We start from the raw sequence: 20,337 nt of genomic DNA, 5'->3' as shown, positions 1-20,337 counted from the left end.
TAGACAGGCGGACTAGTCCACCTCATGTTTAGCCAGATGGGTTTCGAACTGAGCAGAGTCTAAGATTCAAAGTTCATTTAAGTCCCAAGTCCGAATATTTCTATTTTTCACAGGCTCAATATTTTGGCCTGTTAGGTTATACAATTTGTTTGACTGTATAAAGATCTAGTACTACTTCGATGTGTTATTGGCCTAATATTTTAATTTTAAAAGGCAAATGTTGTAACTTATTAGGAGACCAATTCTTTAAATTAGAGTCGTAATATCTCGGCTAGTTTAAGGCCCTATGTTTCGACTGGCCAAGTTTACAGGCTTTCTAGTAGTCCACCATTCCATCGAAAGTGTTCTTGTTCAAATCTCGTTTTAGCGTGCTGTCACAAACAGGGGAAAAGTTTGCATGCAGCGTGTATTTTGTGTGCGCGGTGTTCTCAAAATATTATACAAGGATATATGTTTTGTACAAAATGACTGCGCGGCAGTTAAAAACTACTGCGCGGCCGCACAACCGCGCAGCTTAGAGGGAACCTAAGAGTCCCAGACCTAATGACTTGTTGGTTCGTGTAGTACTAGAGTTAACAGAAGCCAATCTTTCTTCTGGTGCCTAAACCTCTGTCATGGTTGACAAATAAGGTGGGTCTCAACTCTCAACCACTGAACAACCCCTCAACAATCCAACCACACTATTTTTTGGTGCATTGTTAACAATATACAAATGAAAAACATACCGTTTGCTAACCTCATCAATTAGCAGTCTCATCCCCACCCTCAACTACCCCCCCCCCCAACCCCCGGGGGCTTTGTACTTGACAGAAAGACAAGCAAGAGGAGTACTAATCACGTCTTAAATTAATTGGGTGTGACAGTTACTTTCGCACTTACTTGTGCGCGGGGGTCTTCGAGACAAGGGGACGCTACTCCAGGGCGAAGGGAACCAGAGTTATTTTTATTGCGCTCTTCAGTGATAATTTACGGCGGGGGCGGGGCGGGGCTGGGGGGGGGGGGGGTTGTAACTATAGACGCTAGTTTTATGGCGGCATGGGATATAGGAGAGCTGAGGATGGTGTGGGTTCATTTCGTGGTTTGGGGGTTATCTTATTCGGGGGTCAGGGAGATGGGTTGGGGGTCGTATAATAGTTAAAGAGAAGGCTGGATCGTGGAAAGAAAGGGTTTGTAAAAGGGTTCGTGTAAGGGGGGGGGGGGGGGGGTGAATGGCTTTTTAAAGGGGTTGGGGGGGGGGGGGGGGGGTCATGCAATGATTAAAGAGAAAAGGATGGGGTTGTGTTAGGAGAGCATAACGGTTTGAGGGTCGTGGTAATGGTTTTTGAGGAAACGGTGCGTTAAAAAGGGGTTCTTGTACATGGTTGTGGTTGTTGTAAAGGGTTTTTGCGAGAAGGGATGGGTTCGTTTCCAAGTATTTAAGTGGCGAGGGAGAGGGAGGGGGGGGGGGCGTTGTGTGACAGATGGATTCGAATGGGAAAAGTGGGGGGGGGGGGGGGGCAAAAATAGATTTGAAGGATGATGGGTAATTATTGGTGACGGTGTGTTGGTGGGGGGGGGGGGGGAATAGAGTATATATATGTGTGTGACATTTTGTGGGAGTATGAGTTATGTGTTGATGTTGTATATCAGGGAAGTTTGTGTGTGTGTGCTGGGAGTAGGTTTTGGTCGAAACAAAAGTGTATATACGTGTGTGAATGTATGCGTGTGGATAGGGGGTAGAAATGGGGGTAGGGATGGGTATGGAAAGGAGTAGTTGCTTTCAATGCGAGAGCGAGATTGTATTCATATAGGCCTACATATTTGTATGTAAGACTAATATGTGAGGTTTGAAGAATTCTCACTGTATGTAATAGTTCATTGTAATTGTTTGTGGTGGTGGGGTGTGTGTGTGTGTGAGAGTGTGTGTGTGTGTGAAAGTGGGGAAGTGGGAAAAGGGGGTGGGGGGCGTGTCAAGAAGTCAAGAACAAGGGTACATAGTGTGTATGTATGATCTTTGATCTTCTATCTATGTAGTTGACATGCAAAATCTTTTCTCCAATTCCATGACCATGACAATTGAAAATCATTCAAACTTGAAATATTCAATATATACTGACTTAGTATGTTTTCGTTATAAGTTAAAGTAATATATTATTTAATTGAAGTTATTAAATCTAATTAACGAAATTTAATTAATGAAGTGTTTTCCAATATACCTGCTATTCATATGTTGAATTGGTGCTTCAAGCTAAAATACAACATACGCTTCAATTTGTTAAGGGAGATAATTTGGGGGAAAAAAATACAGCGCAGGGGAAGCGAACAGGTGAAATAACAATAAAAACTAAGCTGCCACGAGTTACATCCCTTTTTATACAAAAAAAAATATAATAATTATATTCGTGTCAATTAGTTTTTCATATCAATTATTGAAATTATTTTTATCTTGATGACTTTATTCTAGCACAACACGTCAGAACAAATTTGACTTTTATAATCATTATAACACCTGTTTAAAAAATATCGCAAGGATAAAAACAAATTGACCCCCTTTCGATTAGTGATGTTGCGCATTGCATATGAAACGTGACGAAACTATCATATCATGACAGCAACATAAGTAAAAGACATCAGGGATAGCATGATGAGATTATTAATACCCAATTCAAGGGACTGAACTGGGGAATGGACAGAAGCGTTTACAAGTTGTGTAAATACTGCAACTTGTGCTTAAAATTAAATCAAAATTTATCATCAAGTTTTTTTGTTTTTTTTAAACGAGATTTCGTTTGCCAAATATATAATGTGATGATAGGGGAGATAAGAACTCGAACAGGTGAAATCATATATTTACCAAAACTGTTGCTAAATATAGCAACAACGTTTATTCCAACGCCAAAATAATTTCATAACATAAAATTTAAAAAAAAATGTATACAAAATTTGAATTGCATCCTCAAATTTTAAAAGTTCGGGAAAATTCCAGTTTGGATAACCTACTTTTATGATTGCAAGTTGTTGCATTAAATTTGAACAATGGACTCATAGCCTGTGAAAATTTTATTGTATTTACGACTGGCTGCGTTTTTATCTGTCTCATTAGTTTTAAAGCTAAAAAATATTAGAGTAATTATTTTTGTTTTTAGATTTCATATTTTGTTAGGCAATTAATTACTTATTAAATTCATTCGAGGGAACCCAATTATAATGAAATTTTGTTTTGTAAGTGTACGTTTAGGCGCAGAATAGATTTAATTGAGGAAATCTAAGGTAAACGTATTGTCGTTATTGATAGTTTGATGAATGCGAATCAGGTAGATGATCAAATGAATAGATTACAACATCAAAATACGTATGAATAACAAAAGTGTGAAACATAGTTGTATAGAAAAAAGGTAATTAGTTAATAGATCATTGAGAGTCAAAAATAGAAGACAAGAAATAAATGTAAAAGAAGTACATATGTGTCTGTGTGTCTGTGTGTATGTGTGTATAATTGTGATACCATCATTGAAATTAAAAAAATAGAAGACATGAAATAATTGTAAAAGGAAATACATGTGTGTGTGTGTATCATTGTGATACCATCATTGAAATTAAAAGAATAGAAGACATGAAATAAATGTAAAAGAATTACATGTGTACGTGTGTACGTGTGTCTGTGTGTACGTGTGTATATCAATGTGATACCATCATTGAAAGTCAAAAATAGAAGACACGAAATAAATGTAAAAGAAATACAAATGTGTCTGTGTGTACGTGCGTGATACCGTCGTACATAAAGGTAAATAAAAACTCACGTCGGATCCAAGAGATCACTCTCATCATCGTCATCGATAAATCCATCAGAGCTCTTCATGCCTGCAGATCTGGCTGCCATTTGTCCATAGCTGGGTGGGAAGTGACTGAAGACTGCATAGTAAAGAAAAAAATAAAATGTGTGTTAATGATAGCAATTTTTTTTTAACTTATCAAAATGAATTTAATATGGAATTAATAAAAAAAATACTATTTGTCTAGTGTAAAACATTGTATTGACAACGTTTAATGTTTTTCGAAGTTATATCCATTTTAAAAAAAAAATGTGAGTTTGTAGGTAACTGTGTATTTCTAAATGAAGAAAAACATATTCACTGTTCTCTCCCTTACACTAAAAAAAATCGTATAGATTTTTACAAAGGATTTTTCTAAAACAACTCGTTTTGAATAAATATTTTAGATTTTTTTGGAAATATATGTAGTCCATAACGCGACAATAATTGATTATTTATTTTTGTAATTAAAAGTATTTGTTGTTTTAATTTTGTTTTAATCACCCATTTATGTTAAAATTATATATCGGCCTACTAAAAGTACAAAAAATAACTGAAACTTATAAAAAAAAGTAAAGATTCTCACAAGAACGAAGAATTTCTGATGTGTGTATAAGTGCGTGTATTTGTGTACACTAACGGGCAGAAGTAAATGTGTATTTGTATTTGTGGAGGGAGGAGAATGGAAGCAAAAGAGATAGTGTGTGTGTGGGACTCAGTGTGTCTGTTGTTCTGAATGTGCGTGTGTGTGTGTAAGTGTGTGGTGTTTCTGTGTGATCTACCAGCAACCATAGCACTAAACAGAAACTAACGACGTGTGTGTTTACTTCCCCTTGCCTCTCGTAAAACGGAATAAAAAGAAATAAATCAAGGCGGACGATCAAGAAAACCAGATTAGAAAGACATTGCTTCACGCCGATACGACACAACTGTATCCATTTCTTTGCCTCAATAAACTCCAGATTGCATCGGCGGTTCGAATACTGTCTACACACAAGGATGTCTTTGTACGATATTTGTATAATCCACAATCCACACTTAGGCTAGGTAGACTAAGGCTTTCAAACTGTTGAACCAGAGGCTTTAAAACCCGAGGGCTCCACAATTTATAAAAACTTAAACCTGGCCTTAAAACTACATACACACGGTAAAGCTCATGGTTGCTAAACCGAAAAGTCTCGAGTTCGAACCCTCGGGCAGATGAGGCTCGTTAGCTGGGGACAACCACTCTTCTAGGAGAGACAACTCCAAAATTAAATCAACTGCTGCCTTGTAGTTTGTTCTTGGTTGGACAAAGGCTATGGAAGCAAATCCAAAAAAAAAAAGCAGGCTGAAATCGGAGTCAATGGCCTCAATGGCGCATAACCAATTGACACGTAACGCTTAATTGTGTTGGAGGCGTGGTCGAGTCGGCAAAAAGCTCATGGTTGATAAATCGAGTTCAAACCCACTGGCAGATAAATCTCGATCCCCTTCAACACTAATAATTAAGAACGAAGAAGAAGAAGAAGACACACATACACACACACGCGCGTAATAATACATATACACACAGACACACGCACAAATACACATACACACAACAAAAATACACACATGGAATATACACAAATACACACTGTGCACACACACACACACACATGGAGCACAAACATCGAAACACACATGTGCCATTACAATAATAGTAATATGCGATTTTTATTGTTTGTCAATGTATTAATGAGAGAGAGAAAGAGAGAGGGGGGAGAGAGGGAGAGAGAGAGTGAGAGAGAGAGAGAGAAACGAAAGAGCGTGTTCTGAAGTATGCGCCTATGCATGTGTTTTTTTTTTTTTATCGCGAACTATAAACCCTAATTCGTCAATGAATAGTTGATATTTATATTTGTATTAAATTCGACATCCGTTTCATTGTCTGTAGTGTTAATGTTTACATTAATCTTGACATCCTTCAATCGAAATCAAATTGGGAAAAAAAAGAAAATGTTTGTTATTCATCTCAGATATTAATTAACTGAAGCTTTAAAACCTACCTAGAGAAATAATTAATTATCCTGACGTGTATTTAAAAATGTTTTACCTTCATGCATGCACGTGTATTATTCCTAGGCTAGACTAAACACGCGATTTAATTAGTTTTAAAATGATTACTCGCATTTTTTTTAGTGAAAGTGTTAATGCAATCCATAACACCAGTTTTGTTAAAAATTGTTTTTTATACATGGATTTTATTAAAATTTTAAAATTTGTAATACCACAACATTGTGTGTGTGTATGTGTGTGTGTGTGTGTGTGTGAACAGTTAGCCTCACAAAGCCCATGACGCATCAAAACCATTTTAATTTAATTAACCATAATTAATATAATGTAAACGCAACTTTATTAAATTATATATGAAGACTTAAAAAAAATGCTTTACAACTATATAATGTTATTTTGAGAGATTTAAGAAAATTAGAAGTGTGTAAAACTTTTTTTTTTTTGGTTTTTTGTTTTGTATGTGGGTGCATCTTGGGACGTGAGTGGGTGGGGGGTGGGGAAGGGAATAAGACAGGGGAGGGGGTTGAATATTCAAAATCTTACAGTAAAACCCCAAGCTGTTATCAATGAATAGGGTCGCGTCAATCTTTACACCCACCCCCTACCAAACCCTAATCCCCAACCCCAATTTTCCATCCCCCCCTCCCCCTCCCCCTCCATTGACATCCACTTAACCCACGACGTCACGTCTGCACCTCACAAAACAGCAGACGACTCAACAGCCTCGAGTGTTGCTGTGGTCTGCCTAGTTATGGCGCCGCGATTTCTTTCAACAGCGGGAAAAAGTTACACAAAAGGTACTCGATATCGTACTTGTTTTTTTGTTTTTTTTTTCTCATGCGATATCAGTCAAAGTTAAAACGCGAATCAATTTCAGATTAAATGAAGACATCACAATAAAAAAAAATACATTTTTATTCATTTTCTTTTTTTAAATTTTTTTTTGAAAACAACGAAACACGCGCGATGCGAGAGTTTGAAAAACTGAAAAAAGAACGATGTGGGTTGGCATTTAAAAAAGACTAGGGATGACAAAAGGAAGTATTGTAGGAGAGCGTTTAAAAAAGGATTGTGGGATTGCGTTTTGGAAGAGCATCGTGGGATTGAGTGTGAAAGGACGGGTAGATAGACGTATCAATGGCGGTGGGATCCCTCTATTGATGGGTGAGGGTTTTCATTACTGCACAAAGACATAGCCGGTGTTTGTCTGAAGTCTGCTCTCCCAGAATAAGTTCCTCGCTGCCATCGGTGAATGGGAAAAAAAAAGTCACAGGAAAAAAAGTCACAAAGGACACATTTTTTTTTGGAAACCTAACCCGCCTTTTTTTTTTTTTTTTTTTTTTTTTTTTTGAAAAATAGGAGCTGATATTGACAGATTTGGCTAAGGGGTGTAAAGAGGTGTTAAAGTATAGTATATGACAAAAATGGAATATAACAGAGGGGTGTCAGGGGTGGGTTCAGTATGGTGTAAATCAATTTAGCTTGACGTAACGTTATGCAAATCAACTGAAATGAATCAGACGATGAATATTCTATCAGTTTTTATAATTTCATCATCGGGGATTGGTAAAATTAATTTCTTTTTGAGTTTGAGTTCTTATAACCCTACATGAAATCAAAGCTTTGTACTGACAAAATTCGTTTTTCTAAGCAGTCATAGAAATGAATGAAATCATTCACTAAAGACTTTAAAGAGGTGGATGCTGCTATTCTAAATTAGGGGTCGAGTGAGGTCGAGGAGGGGGGGAGGTCACGCTTTAATTGAGTGACGTCAGGCAACTAACCGGCATGTATCTTGGAGTGAAGACGAGTGAGTTCGAATCCAAACGATGTGGTAGAGTGATAGAGCCCATCAAAATGGTGTTAAAATAAAATTACCAAACACAACTTACTAATGTCAACACTAACACTAACCCTGATCCAACTCATACCGCAGCTACAACCCTAATTTCTAACCACTAACCCTTAACATGACATTACAATACTAACTTCTTATTTCTTAATTTTTAATGTTGGAGAGAAATTCATCCCAACAAGGTTAAGTATTACGTATCAACTGATTATGCGCCATTGAGGTCATTGACTCCGATTTCAGCCTGCTTTTCTTTTTTGGATTTGCTTCCATAGCCATTGTCCACCCAAGAACAAACTACAAGGCAGCAGTTGTTTGATTTCGGAGTTGTCTCTCATAGAAGTGTTTCTGTCCCTAGCTATGGTGCCTCATCTGCCGGAGGGTTCAAACTCGAGACATATCGGTTTAGCAACACTGAGCTTTACTGACTCGAACACCCGGACCGCTGATGCATCTAACAACTTAACACCTTTTGTCAGAAGCAGTAACATCGGACTCAGGTAACACCTTCTTCTTCTTCGTTCTTAATTTTTGAATATGGTGGAGGATTCAGACAACAAGTCCAACTTCGTGGACAAACCGGACTGTGGTTTCCAGTTTGTCAGGTGTCCCATATAATTTTTCCCTGAGTGGGGTGGGCTGGGGCCAGTGTCTGCCTCTTGCCTGGCTATACAGAGTACATTCCTGGAGTACGTGCTCAATAACCCAGAAATGAACTCATTCTGATGACTTTTCTTTTTTTTTTAAATAAACATAACATGTTACTAAAAAATCAGAATTATATTACATCATTTATAACAATTATTTACATTGAATTACATCATTATAACAAAAACAATAACAAATGTCATGACAACCTACAAAATAATAACACTGTATACAAAAAAACCATAAACACACGCCAAACAGAAAAAAAAACTTGTTTAGTCTATATAAAACATTGTTTTCATAAGGGCTCAATTATCGGATTTTACCCGCTCCGAAAAAAAAAAACACCGTTCAAGGTTTAGGCTAACATTTTATTTTAATAGCCGCGCAACCCGATACCTTGCGCGGGGGTATCGATATCGCGACACAGGAGTCGTAAAACGCAGGCCAGCCGGCCAGGTAACGTCACCGCGTTAGACCAAAATAATAATTGCCGGATTGGGTTTCTTTGGCCAACGTTACAGAAACCGCGTTTCCGGTAAGGGGACCGCTGATATTCATCTAGCGTTGAGCACTAAGATAGAATAAAAAAACAACAGCTAGTTCACATATAAAAGACGATCAACAAAGCATAACACGTTGTTAGAAAAAAAATGGCGGACATGATTGGAGGAGTTTACAAAGAAAAAAAAAAAAACCTGATTTAATTTTTTTTTAAATATGCAGAAGGCGAGGTGGCAAATGTTCGCGGGGATTAGGGGTAGGTCATCGTGACCGGAGGAAAAGAACCCACATTTTACCTGACCATTTTTTTTTTAAAGGGCGCTTAGTAGCTCATGCAAGTTTTGTTTTAATTAACGTTTTTTTTTTAAATTTAAAGCAACTCATTAATTTTAATTGGGCTACGAGAAGTGTAAGAAAATTAAAAAGGGTTGCATGTGTATGTATGTGGTGTTTATGTGTGTGTGTGTGTGTGTGTGTGTGTGTGTGTTTCTGTGAAGTGAATGTGTTTGTATGTGTGGGTGTGGATGTTCATGTGTATATGTATTTTTTACGCCTAGCCGTTTGTATGTTTGCATGTTGTTTTTTTTTATGTACGCGCGAGTTGGTGTATGTGTGTTTGCGCGTGTGTGTGTGTGTGTGTGTTTGTGCATGTGTGATATTGTATTACCTGCAAGTTGTGACTTAGCGAGAGAGCTAAACAGAATCAAATGACCTAGCAGTTGGCTAAAATAGGTTGAAACAGGAACTTTATTTTAACCACCCGCCAATCAAAACATCAGCCCATTATAAACATCAGCCCATAGAAAACCCATCAGAATCATCAACCCATTAAAATCCCCAACCCATTACAAGAATCAGACACTTAGAAACATCAACTCATTAAAAACATTACTTTTTAAAAATCGTACCTTCAGAAACATAAACCTATTAAAAAACATAAAACCCAGTAAAAACAAAAACCCATTAAAACATCAGCCAATAAGAACCATCAACCCATTATAAACATCAGACCATTAAAACATCATTCCTTTGGAAACATCAACTCATTAGAATCACCAACTCATTACAAAAATCCTCCCCTGTAGAAACATAAACTCATTTAAAAATAAACTCATTAAAAACACCAACCAACCAGAACTAACAACCAGAGATTTGAACGCACATAAAATGTCCACGGACAAAATTACGCGCGAGATTTTACAACTTTTAAAACAACATCTACAACCTCCACCACCTCCACCACCTCCACCACCTCCACCACCTCCACCACCTCCACAACCTCCACCACACAACATTGGACGTACGACGCCTCCCTGGGCTAGTTTTAATGGACAATTTTATTGCTCCAGTTCTCCATGTCACTCATTAATTCATTAACATCAACGGGAAAGATAATTATCTCAGCTTTGTGTTGTTCACAAAAAAACAAACACCTTTTTTCTTTTAAATGTAGTCACGTGGTTTTTAATGTGTTGTTCGATGATCGATATAGTACGTGAAACTCATGGTGGGTGGGGGGAGGGGTGCCGATCAAGATAAAATTTACGGTGGGGGTGGTGGGGGGTGTGTGGCGGGTAGTAAGTAGGGAAGGGGTGGGTAGATGAATATATAAATGCTCAGGCGTGATAAGTGGTAATTAAAACCACTGGATGACAAGTGTATGTGTGTGAATGTGTGTGTGTGGGTTTATGTGTGTGTATGTGTATATGTGGGTTTTGTGGGTATGTGTGGGTATGTATGTATGTGTATGTTTGTGCATGTGTGTATATGTGCATGTTTGTGTATGTGTATATGTGTATGTATATGTTTGTATTTGTGTGTGTATGTGTGTGTATACATGTATGTGTGTTTGTGTGTGTATGTGTGTGTATGTGTATACATAATACATGTATGTGTGTATGTGTTTGTATGTGTGTGTATGTTTATGTGTGTATGTATATGTGCATGTGTGTAAGTGTGCATGTGTGTATGTGTGTGTATGTATTTATGTGTGTGTGTGTGTGTGTGTTTGCAAATATGTACCTTTAAATACGTGACACCCATAACGTGACATTAAATAAGAACCTACAATTGAAAACGCCCCATCCAAATCGTGACATCAAATAGGTTGAACGGAAAACGTGACACTAGATACTTTGAACCGGAACTATGACACTAAATTCCTTAAACAGAAAAGGTAACTCCTGCATGATAAGCTTTGTTACAAAACCTGAACTATAAAGGGACATAATAAACTCAATACCAACCCAGCAACCAGATCAGTCTAAGTGTAAAGCCAAAAAAAAAAAAAAAAGACATTTTTAAACTTTACACAGAATACATTTTATGTTAACAGAACCAATTTTTTTTTTAAATGGACAGACAACCTTGTTCGGTGGAGCGTACGACACCAACCATCACTTATCTGGGTGCCATTCCATCAGGATTTCCCTTTTATTGTTTCCCAGAGTCGACCGGAGCATTGTCCCACAAGGGGGGGGGGGAGGGGATATCGGGCCGCAGGAATCAAACGAAGATAAAAATGTCGCCCATGACGCATAGACAATTAGTGATAAAGGTTTTCAATTAACTTTAGATCGTCACATCGATAGGGTCTTATTTGAATATCAAGCTTGTTTTCATGCGCACAAACCCGCACCTGCGAAAATAAATGCATACATACATACTTGGATACACACATACATACATGCATCCTACATTCATGGATGCATAAATACTTAGATGGATGCATAGCCTACATGAATACATGGATACATATTATACATTATATATATTATATAATTATATATATATATATATATATATATATATATATATATATATATATATATATATATATATATATATATATATATATATATATATATATGTATGTATGTATACGGGTGTAACTGAGTGTCTGTGTGTTATATAAGGGTTTACATGTTATATCGGAAATCGTGTACACAACCCCCTCTATGATACTGACACCCCTGTATCAAGTTATCGGATAATCCCACCCCGGTAATTATGAGATCATATGCGATTATAAGATACGGTTGTGAGAGCCACACCGTGCAAGATTTACGTAGCAGGGGAGGGAAATCGGATATTACGAAAGTTATTGTCAGTGAAGAGTTACGCACTCTGAAAGTTTGCGTGTTGTGGTTTTATGGGTGAAAAATGTATTTGAATTTGAAGTGGTGTTGACGAAACGCTTGACTTGATTTGACAGTCGTGGTTTTATTTTTTAGACTTACTTCACCACACTATATTTTGCTTAGGTCGTATAAATAGATAAACTCTGCTTCATATGTTCTATAGGACTGTTCGGTTTGATTCGGTAACTTACAATATTAAAATATCACTAGGCTTGAGGGTCGGTAACCTGCGGCTCGCGAGCCGCAAGCGGCTCTTTTGATGTCAAGATGCGGCTCTCCAGTGGCTTGCACAAATATTAATAGTTATATTATTTCATTTTAAAAAATCATAACAAAAATTATACTGTAAAGAAACACAAGTTTAAACATAAGAAAAATCTCATCAGAGAACATCGAGAATATGTGCAGTAGAAAGTATACGGACAGCTGACAGCCGCTTGGGCACCAGGCCCAACCCCCACAGCGTGCTGTAGCTAGCCCCGTGGCAACAATTCCATGCTTGCCACTGCCCAAGTGCCGACTTTTTCAAATGTCTTTAAATGGGAATGTTATTTTATTCAGAATGCATTTCCCTCAGTAATCATTAATTTGACGCGACTGACGTCGTTTTTTTTTTAGTTATTAGCTTTCTACTGTTGAGCCGGGTACTGGACGGTGGTGTACGAGTTTACCCTGTGTTCAGTGGGATGGAAGATAAGCCTGGTGAGAACCAAACGACAAAATAGAAAACAAAAGATCTTTATAAATAAACAATAATAAACAACTATAAGAGTTGTTAATAAAATAAACAAATGGTGTTCATGTGTTTTCTGTGATTAAATAGTAAATAAATGAGACGAGCTAACCCATGTAAGTAACTTTGTAAATGTATGTAGGGTATAAATGATGTTGATTTCACTTCATGTTCAGCAAGGCAATACTTTACCTTACATAATGTAATTTAAGGGAAAAAAATATATAAATAAAACTACATATACAAGGTACCAATGAATGGCAATAATGTTTATTAACAAACTAAAACTGATGGAAACGTGTATGGACCAGAGGCGTAGCGACCCTTTCCGGCGCCCGGGGACAAACTTTCAATTTGGCGCCCCCTCGGGAGCAAATTTTCAATTTGCACCCCCCCCCCCATCAAAATTTTGATTTGCACCCGTCCCCCTCAAACTTTCGATTTGCACCCCCCCCCCCCCCTCAAACTATTTATAATGCAAAAATGCAGCTAAAATGACATTTTCATTTGTTTTTACAACCCATTTCGGCGCCCCCTAAGGTCGGCGCGCGGGGACATATGTACCTGCCCCTGCCCCCCTCCCCCCCCCTATCGCTACGCCTCTGGTATGGACAAAGGATTTCAGACAAAATATAACAGGAAAGGTATAAGTAAATTACTATCAACGACTAAATGTTCACGACCAATCTTGAAAATAACTGTACTAGAACATAACGGTTTGTTCTGTTAGTTAGATCACATGAAATCAGAAGACACTGTCTGTTGCGAGTTGAGGACAGGGTCGACAAGAATCAAACACGAAGTCCGTTCACAATTAGTTTCTTTTATTACTTGTGAGATCACACGAAACCTAGGCTGCCTATAAGAGAATGGACCCCCTAACTTTCCTAACCCCACCTTTTATACCCTACCCAGTGGCGTAGCGAGGTCGGGTGTCACCCGGTGCGGCACTTAATGGTGTCACCCCCCACCCACCCCCCAGAGGCATAGAGACCCTTCCCAGGGACAAACTTTCAAATTTTCGATTTGCACCCCTCCCCCTCATACTTTCGATTTGCACCCCCCCCCCTCGAGTTTTTCTCTATATATTTTGTTATTTTTTGCCTTGGTGTCACCCCCCTAAATGGTGTCACCCGGTGCGGTACGCCCCCCCGCCCCCCCCCCTCGCTACGCCCCTGACCCTACCTAACATCTAAGTTTTCTGCGCTCTATGTCACTTCCCTCACAATCGTTCCTATGCTAAAAAATGTGTGCGTACTATTTATTTACATTCTTTGATCTCAATATAACTAAAATAGACTAGAGATTGAAGGTTAATGAAAACATGTAAACAAAAGGGACGCTACTCTAAATCTACGTAAATACTTATATGTAACAATCCTAACACTGTCCTCCTGGATTGATTAGCATTAACGATGTTTAATGCATAGTTTATACAAGATTAATTACATTAAACAATGTTTCTTTAATCACGACGAAGAAAAGTATGTTTATTTCTTCCAAAAGATAACAATTTGGGCCTTACATGGCTTTGGCAGAGCAATAAGTTGTTTCCTATTTGAAACTAAAAAACGGAGGTAATGAAAAACAATTATTTTAAATAAAAAAACGCCACGCCTCCCCCCCCCCCCCCCCCATCTCGCCGCCCTACTATATAACTCTGGTTCACACAATGAGTGCACACAATGAGTGGTTTGGGAATCATGTAGTGTTTTGGCTGGTAAAGAATTTTAAAGGGAAGTAATGTAAAATTAAATAGTTATAATTAATTGAAAAAATAATGTTATTTGTCCTTTTCGACAATTAAAATATACATTTTAGTGTTTACTATTTTAAAAACGTATATTTTAGCAGTAATTTGAAATTTACTCAAAATACGAAAATACAATAATGAATTTTATAAATAGCATTTCTATTTTAAAAAGGAACGCCATAAATTTGTGTTAAATTAAGTTTGGCCACTTGTGAGAAATACCATAAATTTATGTTTTATTAGATTTTTTAATCAAATTTATCAAATTTTGGATCCCTTGTTAACGGGGACAACAAAATAATGCCAAAGTAAGGTCCACAGCAATAGGGCTTGTAAGTCTACGGTCTCGAAATCTACTAGCTGGCAAGTACGAGAACGAGAAGTTGTGACCCCTATAGTATACCCAAGTCATTAATAGCATAGTCAGTGGTCGGCAACCTGCGGCTCGCAAATCGCATGCGGCTCTTATGATGTTTCGGCTCTCGAGTTCCATACACACGTGTTATTTTCACATCAAAACTCATAAAAATATTATACTCTAAAGAAAAACAATTGTAAACGGGATAAAAACACTCATCAGAGAACAATAAGAGTAGATGAGGTAGAAAGTATACGGACAGTTGATAGCCTACTTGGACAATTCCATGCTTGCCACTGCCGACTTTTTCGAATATCGTTAAATGCGGAATGTAATGTTATACACAGTGCATTTCTCTATCTGTCAGTATGCATTAATTAGACCTGAGTGACTTCGTTTTTTTTTTAGTTATTAGCTCCTACGGTTGAGCCGGGTACTGGACAGAGAGGCACGAGTAAGGTAGAAGAAAAGCCCTGTGAGAACTGATTTTGCGCCCCGGGTTATCCCGTTAGCGCTATAGCGCCTACGTTCGTTTCAAACAGAGCGATAGACTATGGATAAGACGGGGCGTTTAGTCGTTCACTAAATTGAATCAGGCGCTTTCAACGGCGCCCTACAGGTGGGTATTTTGGCTACACTGGCTATCCCGGTAGCGCTATGGTGCATATGTCCGTTTTAAAGAGTGTGATATGGATAAGATGTAGTATGATAGCCGTTCACTAAACTGAATCGGCCGCGTCCAACCGAGTCCCGACAGGGTGCGATTTTCCCCAGGCTGTCCTGTGACTTTCTTTTTACCCCGCGGCAACGCTGGTATTGGGATGAAAATGTTAATGGCTCTTTAAAAACTGGAAAATTTTGTACATATTAAATATGGCTCTTCCGTCTCAAAAGGTTGCCGACCCACGCACTAGGCGAAACTCCTTGCGTCATTTACTTATATTTTATTAGCACCAGTAGTTAAGGTCTCTAGCGGTAGAGAGCTGGACTGCTAACCCGTAAGTCTCGAGTTCGAATCCAGGTTCAAGTCAGTAGACCGTCCCTGAGTCCACCCAACTCTGATGGGTACCTAACTCACGTTAGGGAAAGTAAAGGCGGCTGGGCATAGTGCTGACCACACTATCTCTTCATATGCTGAGGTCACAGCAACAGTGAACTCTACTTCCTTTGCCCCATAGACCGTCAGGTTTGAAAGGGAAACTTCTTCAAGTTAAGGTCTGAGAGGAAATCTAGACCAGTGGTTCTTAGTCTGGGTTCAACAGAACCCCAGGGGTTCGGCGAGTCAGTCTCAAGGGTTCGACGGAGGTCAAGACTCACGATCGGATTTTTTTTTCAGTGCAGACGATAGAAGTATTAAGAAGGGTTCGGTGAATGCGGATAAAAAAACTGGTGGGGTTTTGGTACCTCCAACAAGGTTAAGAACCATTGATCTAGACGTAGACAATACGTGTCGTCAGAGGCGTAACGAGGGCGGGGCGGGGGTGCGGGTCGCACCGGGTGACACCATATCGGGGTTGACACCAAGGCTAAAAATTGCCAAATTTTCAGAAGAAAAATGCTTTTTCGCCTGTTGAATTACTAATTTTAAGTACAAATTTAGTAATTTTTAAAGATATATAGATATATACTTTGTTTCTGGGGGGGGGGGGGGGGGGGTGACACCACGAAGTGCCGCACCGGGTGACACCCGAACTAGCGACGTCACTGCGTGTCGTATATAGCTTGTACAAATACATGAAATAAAGTTCTGGAAAATCGGAAGTACAACTCCTTAGGATGTTTATAGCTGTACTATTGTTTATTTATACCTACATTGTTTAAATATTTCTATTGATTTTGTGCTTCTATTGTTTTATCAGATGATAATGTTTCTGTATAATACCGATAATTTGTACAAGCATTAGAATAAAAGCAGATTATAATTAAAGTAAAAATAAATTGTTTTCAATTTTAGGAAAACTGTTTTTCTTTCTATCAGTCTTAACTGATCCACCTTAAGCTATTTATCAATCACTCAAACCATTTACTCCATGTATCGATATCTATCGATATAGTCCCACCCTTCCGCTGATTAACTAACAGCATAACTAGCCTTTATTGACGCGCCGATTCGATAGCTGAAAAAATACTTTAAAAAAACTTTAAAAAAAAAACACGTTTTTCTTGTGGACTAAAAAGTAGAAAATAATTTTTTCTTCCGACCCTAGGGGATCTACCAATGACTGCTCGTAGATTTTGTGCTTCCTCGAGCTGTGCAGGTTCTTGTGATGACTGTTCATACATTTGATGACAAAAAAACGTGGGTACGTTCACCATCAAATTTCCAAAATTCGTGTGTTGTGTGCTTTTCGCTTTAATCATAAATCTGCCCGACCCACGTCGGCCACAACGCGAAGTACTAACCACTATACGATTACGGCCAGCGCGCTCACATCGATTGGGGCCGAAGTAACTGTGTCAATAGGCCTCCAGTCTTGTCGGTATCTTTAGAAATCATGTCCTCAATTTTAGGGTCCTTGGGGCGTAATTAAATTAAGCTAATTTACGTCTCTAATTGCTAGTTTTTATGATTGCATCTGAAATTGTTAGGCGAAAATAGCCTGCATGCCGAATTTCAGATCTCTAGAGCAATCAGAAGTGGGTTAATTTTCGTTGTCAATTTTAGCAACAAACAAACAAACACGAAGCTGAGTTAAGAAAAACGTGTTAAAAGAGTCGCCTAAAGACCGATTTAATAACCATAGAGATAGAGAAATTAACCAAAACGAATCGAGCGGTGATTGTCTCTAAGGATGATGACATAAGTTGTCATAGCAACTGTTTTAAACTTTTAACCCATCGTTTTGTTTTTTATTAAATAAAAAAGGAAAAATTAGCAGACAAAGAACTTCAATTCGCGATCCATGTCGCGAAGTATTGACACAATTTCAAGCCTCTGTCCTTTCTCTCCTCGCTTCGTCTACCCTGCCCTCCCCCTCCCAAAAGCGAGACGACACGGTTGACTGCGTTTTGTACACAAATCCGGAACATCGTTCCGCATCAACAAAACACTCAACCCCCCACCCACACATTCAGTTCAGTAGGAAATTCTGTCATATCGTTCCACGCCAATACCCCCCCCCCCCCCAAGGTCCTTGTTGTAAAACACATGTCCATTCAATAGTGTATAGGATGTCAGCAATAAAATTCGCAGTATAAAGATGACGACCCGCCGTGGTGTTGAGAGCGGTGGAGTGGTAGCCTTCATGCTACCAGCGCTGATGAGTGTAGGTTCAATGACCCATGTAGCCAACAATGTGTATATTCGGAAGGTTTGACTACTGCATCTGCACTAACCTCAGTCTTTTACAAGACAGGTGAAGTAGAGTTCACCTGTTTCTGCTGCATTAGCAGACTGACCAGTACACACAATCCCTAATTTCTAGCCTCCAACTCACGCTGAGTACTCAATAGGGCTGAATTGACTCAGGAGGACTAGAACTCGCGACTTTCGCAAGAGTAGTGGTTTGGCCAATCCCTTTTATCAAATCTTTTATTAATTAATTAAAGACCATTCACCATATTTAAAAAATAAAATAAAATAATTAAAATGGTGACCTTGATATCTTAATGATAGTTAACAAAAAGTCATAAATATTCATATCGTCGAAACGAAAATAATGATCAGTGCACATTAACTACATTATACAAATCATTAAGAGGGGAAATTAATCTAAACCCATCTCTCGCATTAACCTACATCAGCGCAGCCGAATCTCTTCACTAAAAATTTGGGTCAAGGTTATATATTTTAGCGCGCGCAGTTACGCATCATGGAGCTGGTGAGCTGGCGGGATGTCAAGAGACAAGATAGGAGGGGGGGGGGGGTGGGGACAATGGATTCGTTAGTGTCTGACAGGGACTCGAACCCGGGGCATTATAGAGCTGTCATGTCCCACACTTCTACCCGGCGAGTTTGGTTTAAGGTTTATGTTTCCAGTCATGACGCGCTGTTTTGAGTTCTCACTCACTATCTGTCGTGGTCTCAGCGTTACTCAAAAGAGGAAACACACACAAAAAAAATTACTAAATGGAATAAGCAGGTGGGGATGTACGCGCCGATCATGTCGTCACTTCATGGAGCCAAGTGGCGCAGGTGTTGGCTCTGCCGACAGGCGCCATTTCACCTAGAGTGTCCTGATGTAAAGGTTTCTGCAGGAATTAACATTTTATCTCGGATTCTTTCCCCTTTCTATTTGCTCAATTGTTATTTCCCTTGTCCATACTCTTTAACGTTTTGTTTATGAACAGAGATTCGGTCATTTTTACAGGACTTATTTAATAATTAGTCTCTTATATATTAGAATATTTTTTATATATTCCATTACCCGTAAATATGGAGATGACGTAAGTCGATTAGCAACATTTTATGATTTTTTTTTTAATTTATAAAAAATTAAAAACAAAATAAGCAATGTGTTCATTTGTTCTGATATTATTGCAAAAATTAGTCTTTAAAATATGATTGTGGGAGTAGTTTAGGGAGGGTGTGTTCAGCGCCCCCCCTCCCCCCCCCCCCCCCACTCCAACGCCTCGGTCGCTGAGCCCTAGGGTAGCGTCAAAGCTGGTAGAAAATAAATCTGAAAATTTTATTCTGAGCTGCATTAATAAATTATACACAGTCACAGAAATAAACAAATACTTGGTTTTGCGGATTAATTTAACTGTTTTCTAAATCAGTTATCTTACTCTTAATTAAAAAGCGCTCCGACCTTTCCAAATATTATTCGGCGAATTTTTATTTACCAACGTAGATAACATTAATATATAAATAAGGGTAGGACGTAACATTAATAATTTGCTCCAGGCGTTGGAATGGGGCATTTCATCTCTGCATGTTATAAATTTAAAAAAAATAATTTAAAAAAAAAAACGTAGCAAATAAGACCAATTTATTTAATGAGAAACATGCGTTGCGTCATATATTTTATGTTCAATAACTAAAAACTATTTAAAGTTTATGTTTTTTTTAAACATTTAATTTTTATTAAAGATCAGAATCGACGATACAACAACACGTGCAGATGTGCAAAGATAAGCCTCAAATTTAATTTATTAAAAAAAAAATTAATTATAAAAATATTAATAGCATCATTAATCATCGGCGTTAGAAGGCACTTCCTCCAAGCCTCTCGGTCTTGCGTGTGGTCTCCACCACCCCTCCCCACATTAGAAAAGTGTATACCTTTTCATGTGAAAAAAAAACTTTGGTTTCAAATAGCAGATGAGAACATGCTCACCACTTGGGGCTAAGAGTCAGTACTACCGAGCGCACGTGCATTGGCTGAGACGGTCGGTCTGAAATTCAACAAAAGAGGCGGAACGGTTGAAGAAGTGGGGGGGGGGGGGGGGGGGGGAGGGATAACAAAAAAGAAAATAGAACTCACTTTGGAAATGATACCAGAGGATTATTGTGTCTGAGGGTGGATAAGAATTGTAAATGTGGGGGAGGGGGATTTAATCGACGCCCCCCCCCCCCCCC

Source organism: Physella acuta, unplaced genomic scaffold (assembly GCF_028476545.2).
Source record: "Physella acuta isolate Inbredline_101_S28 unplaced genomic scaffold, ASM2847654v3 ptg000847l, whole genome shotgun sequence".
Classification (NCBI taxonomy): domain Eukaryota; kingdom Metazoa; phylum Mollusca; class Gastropoda; family Physidae; genus Physella; species Physella acuta.
Note: the sequence above shows the minus strand (reverse complement) of the source record.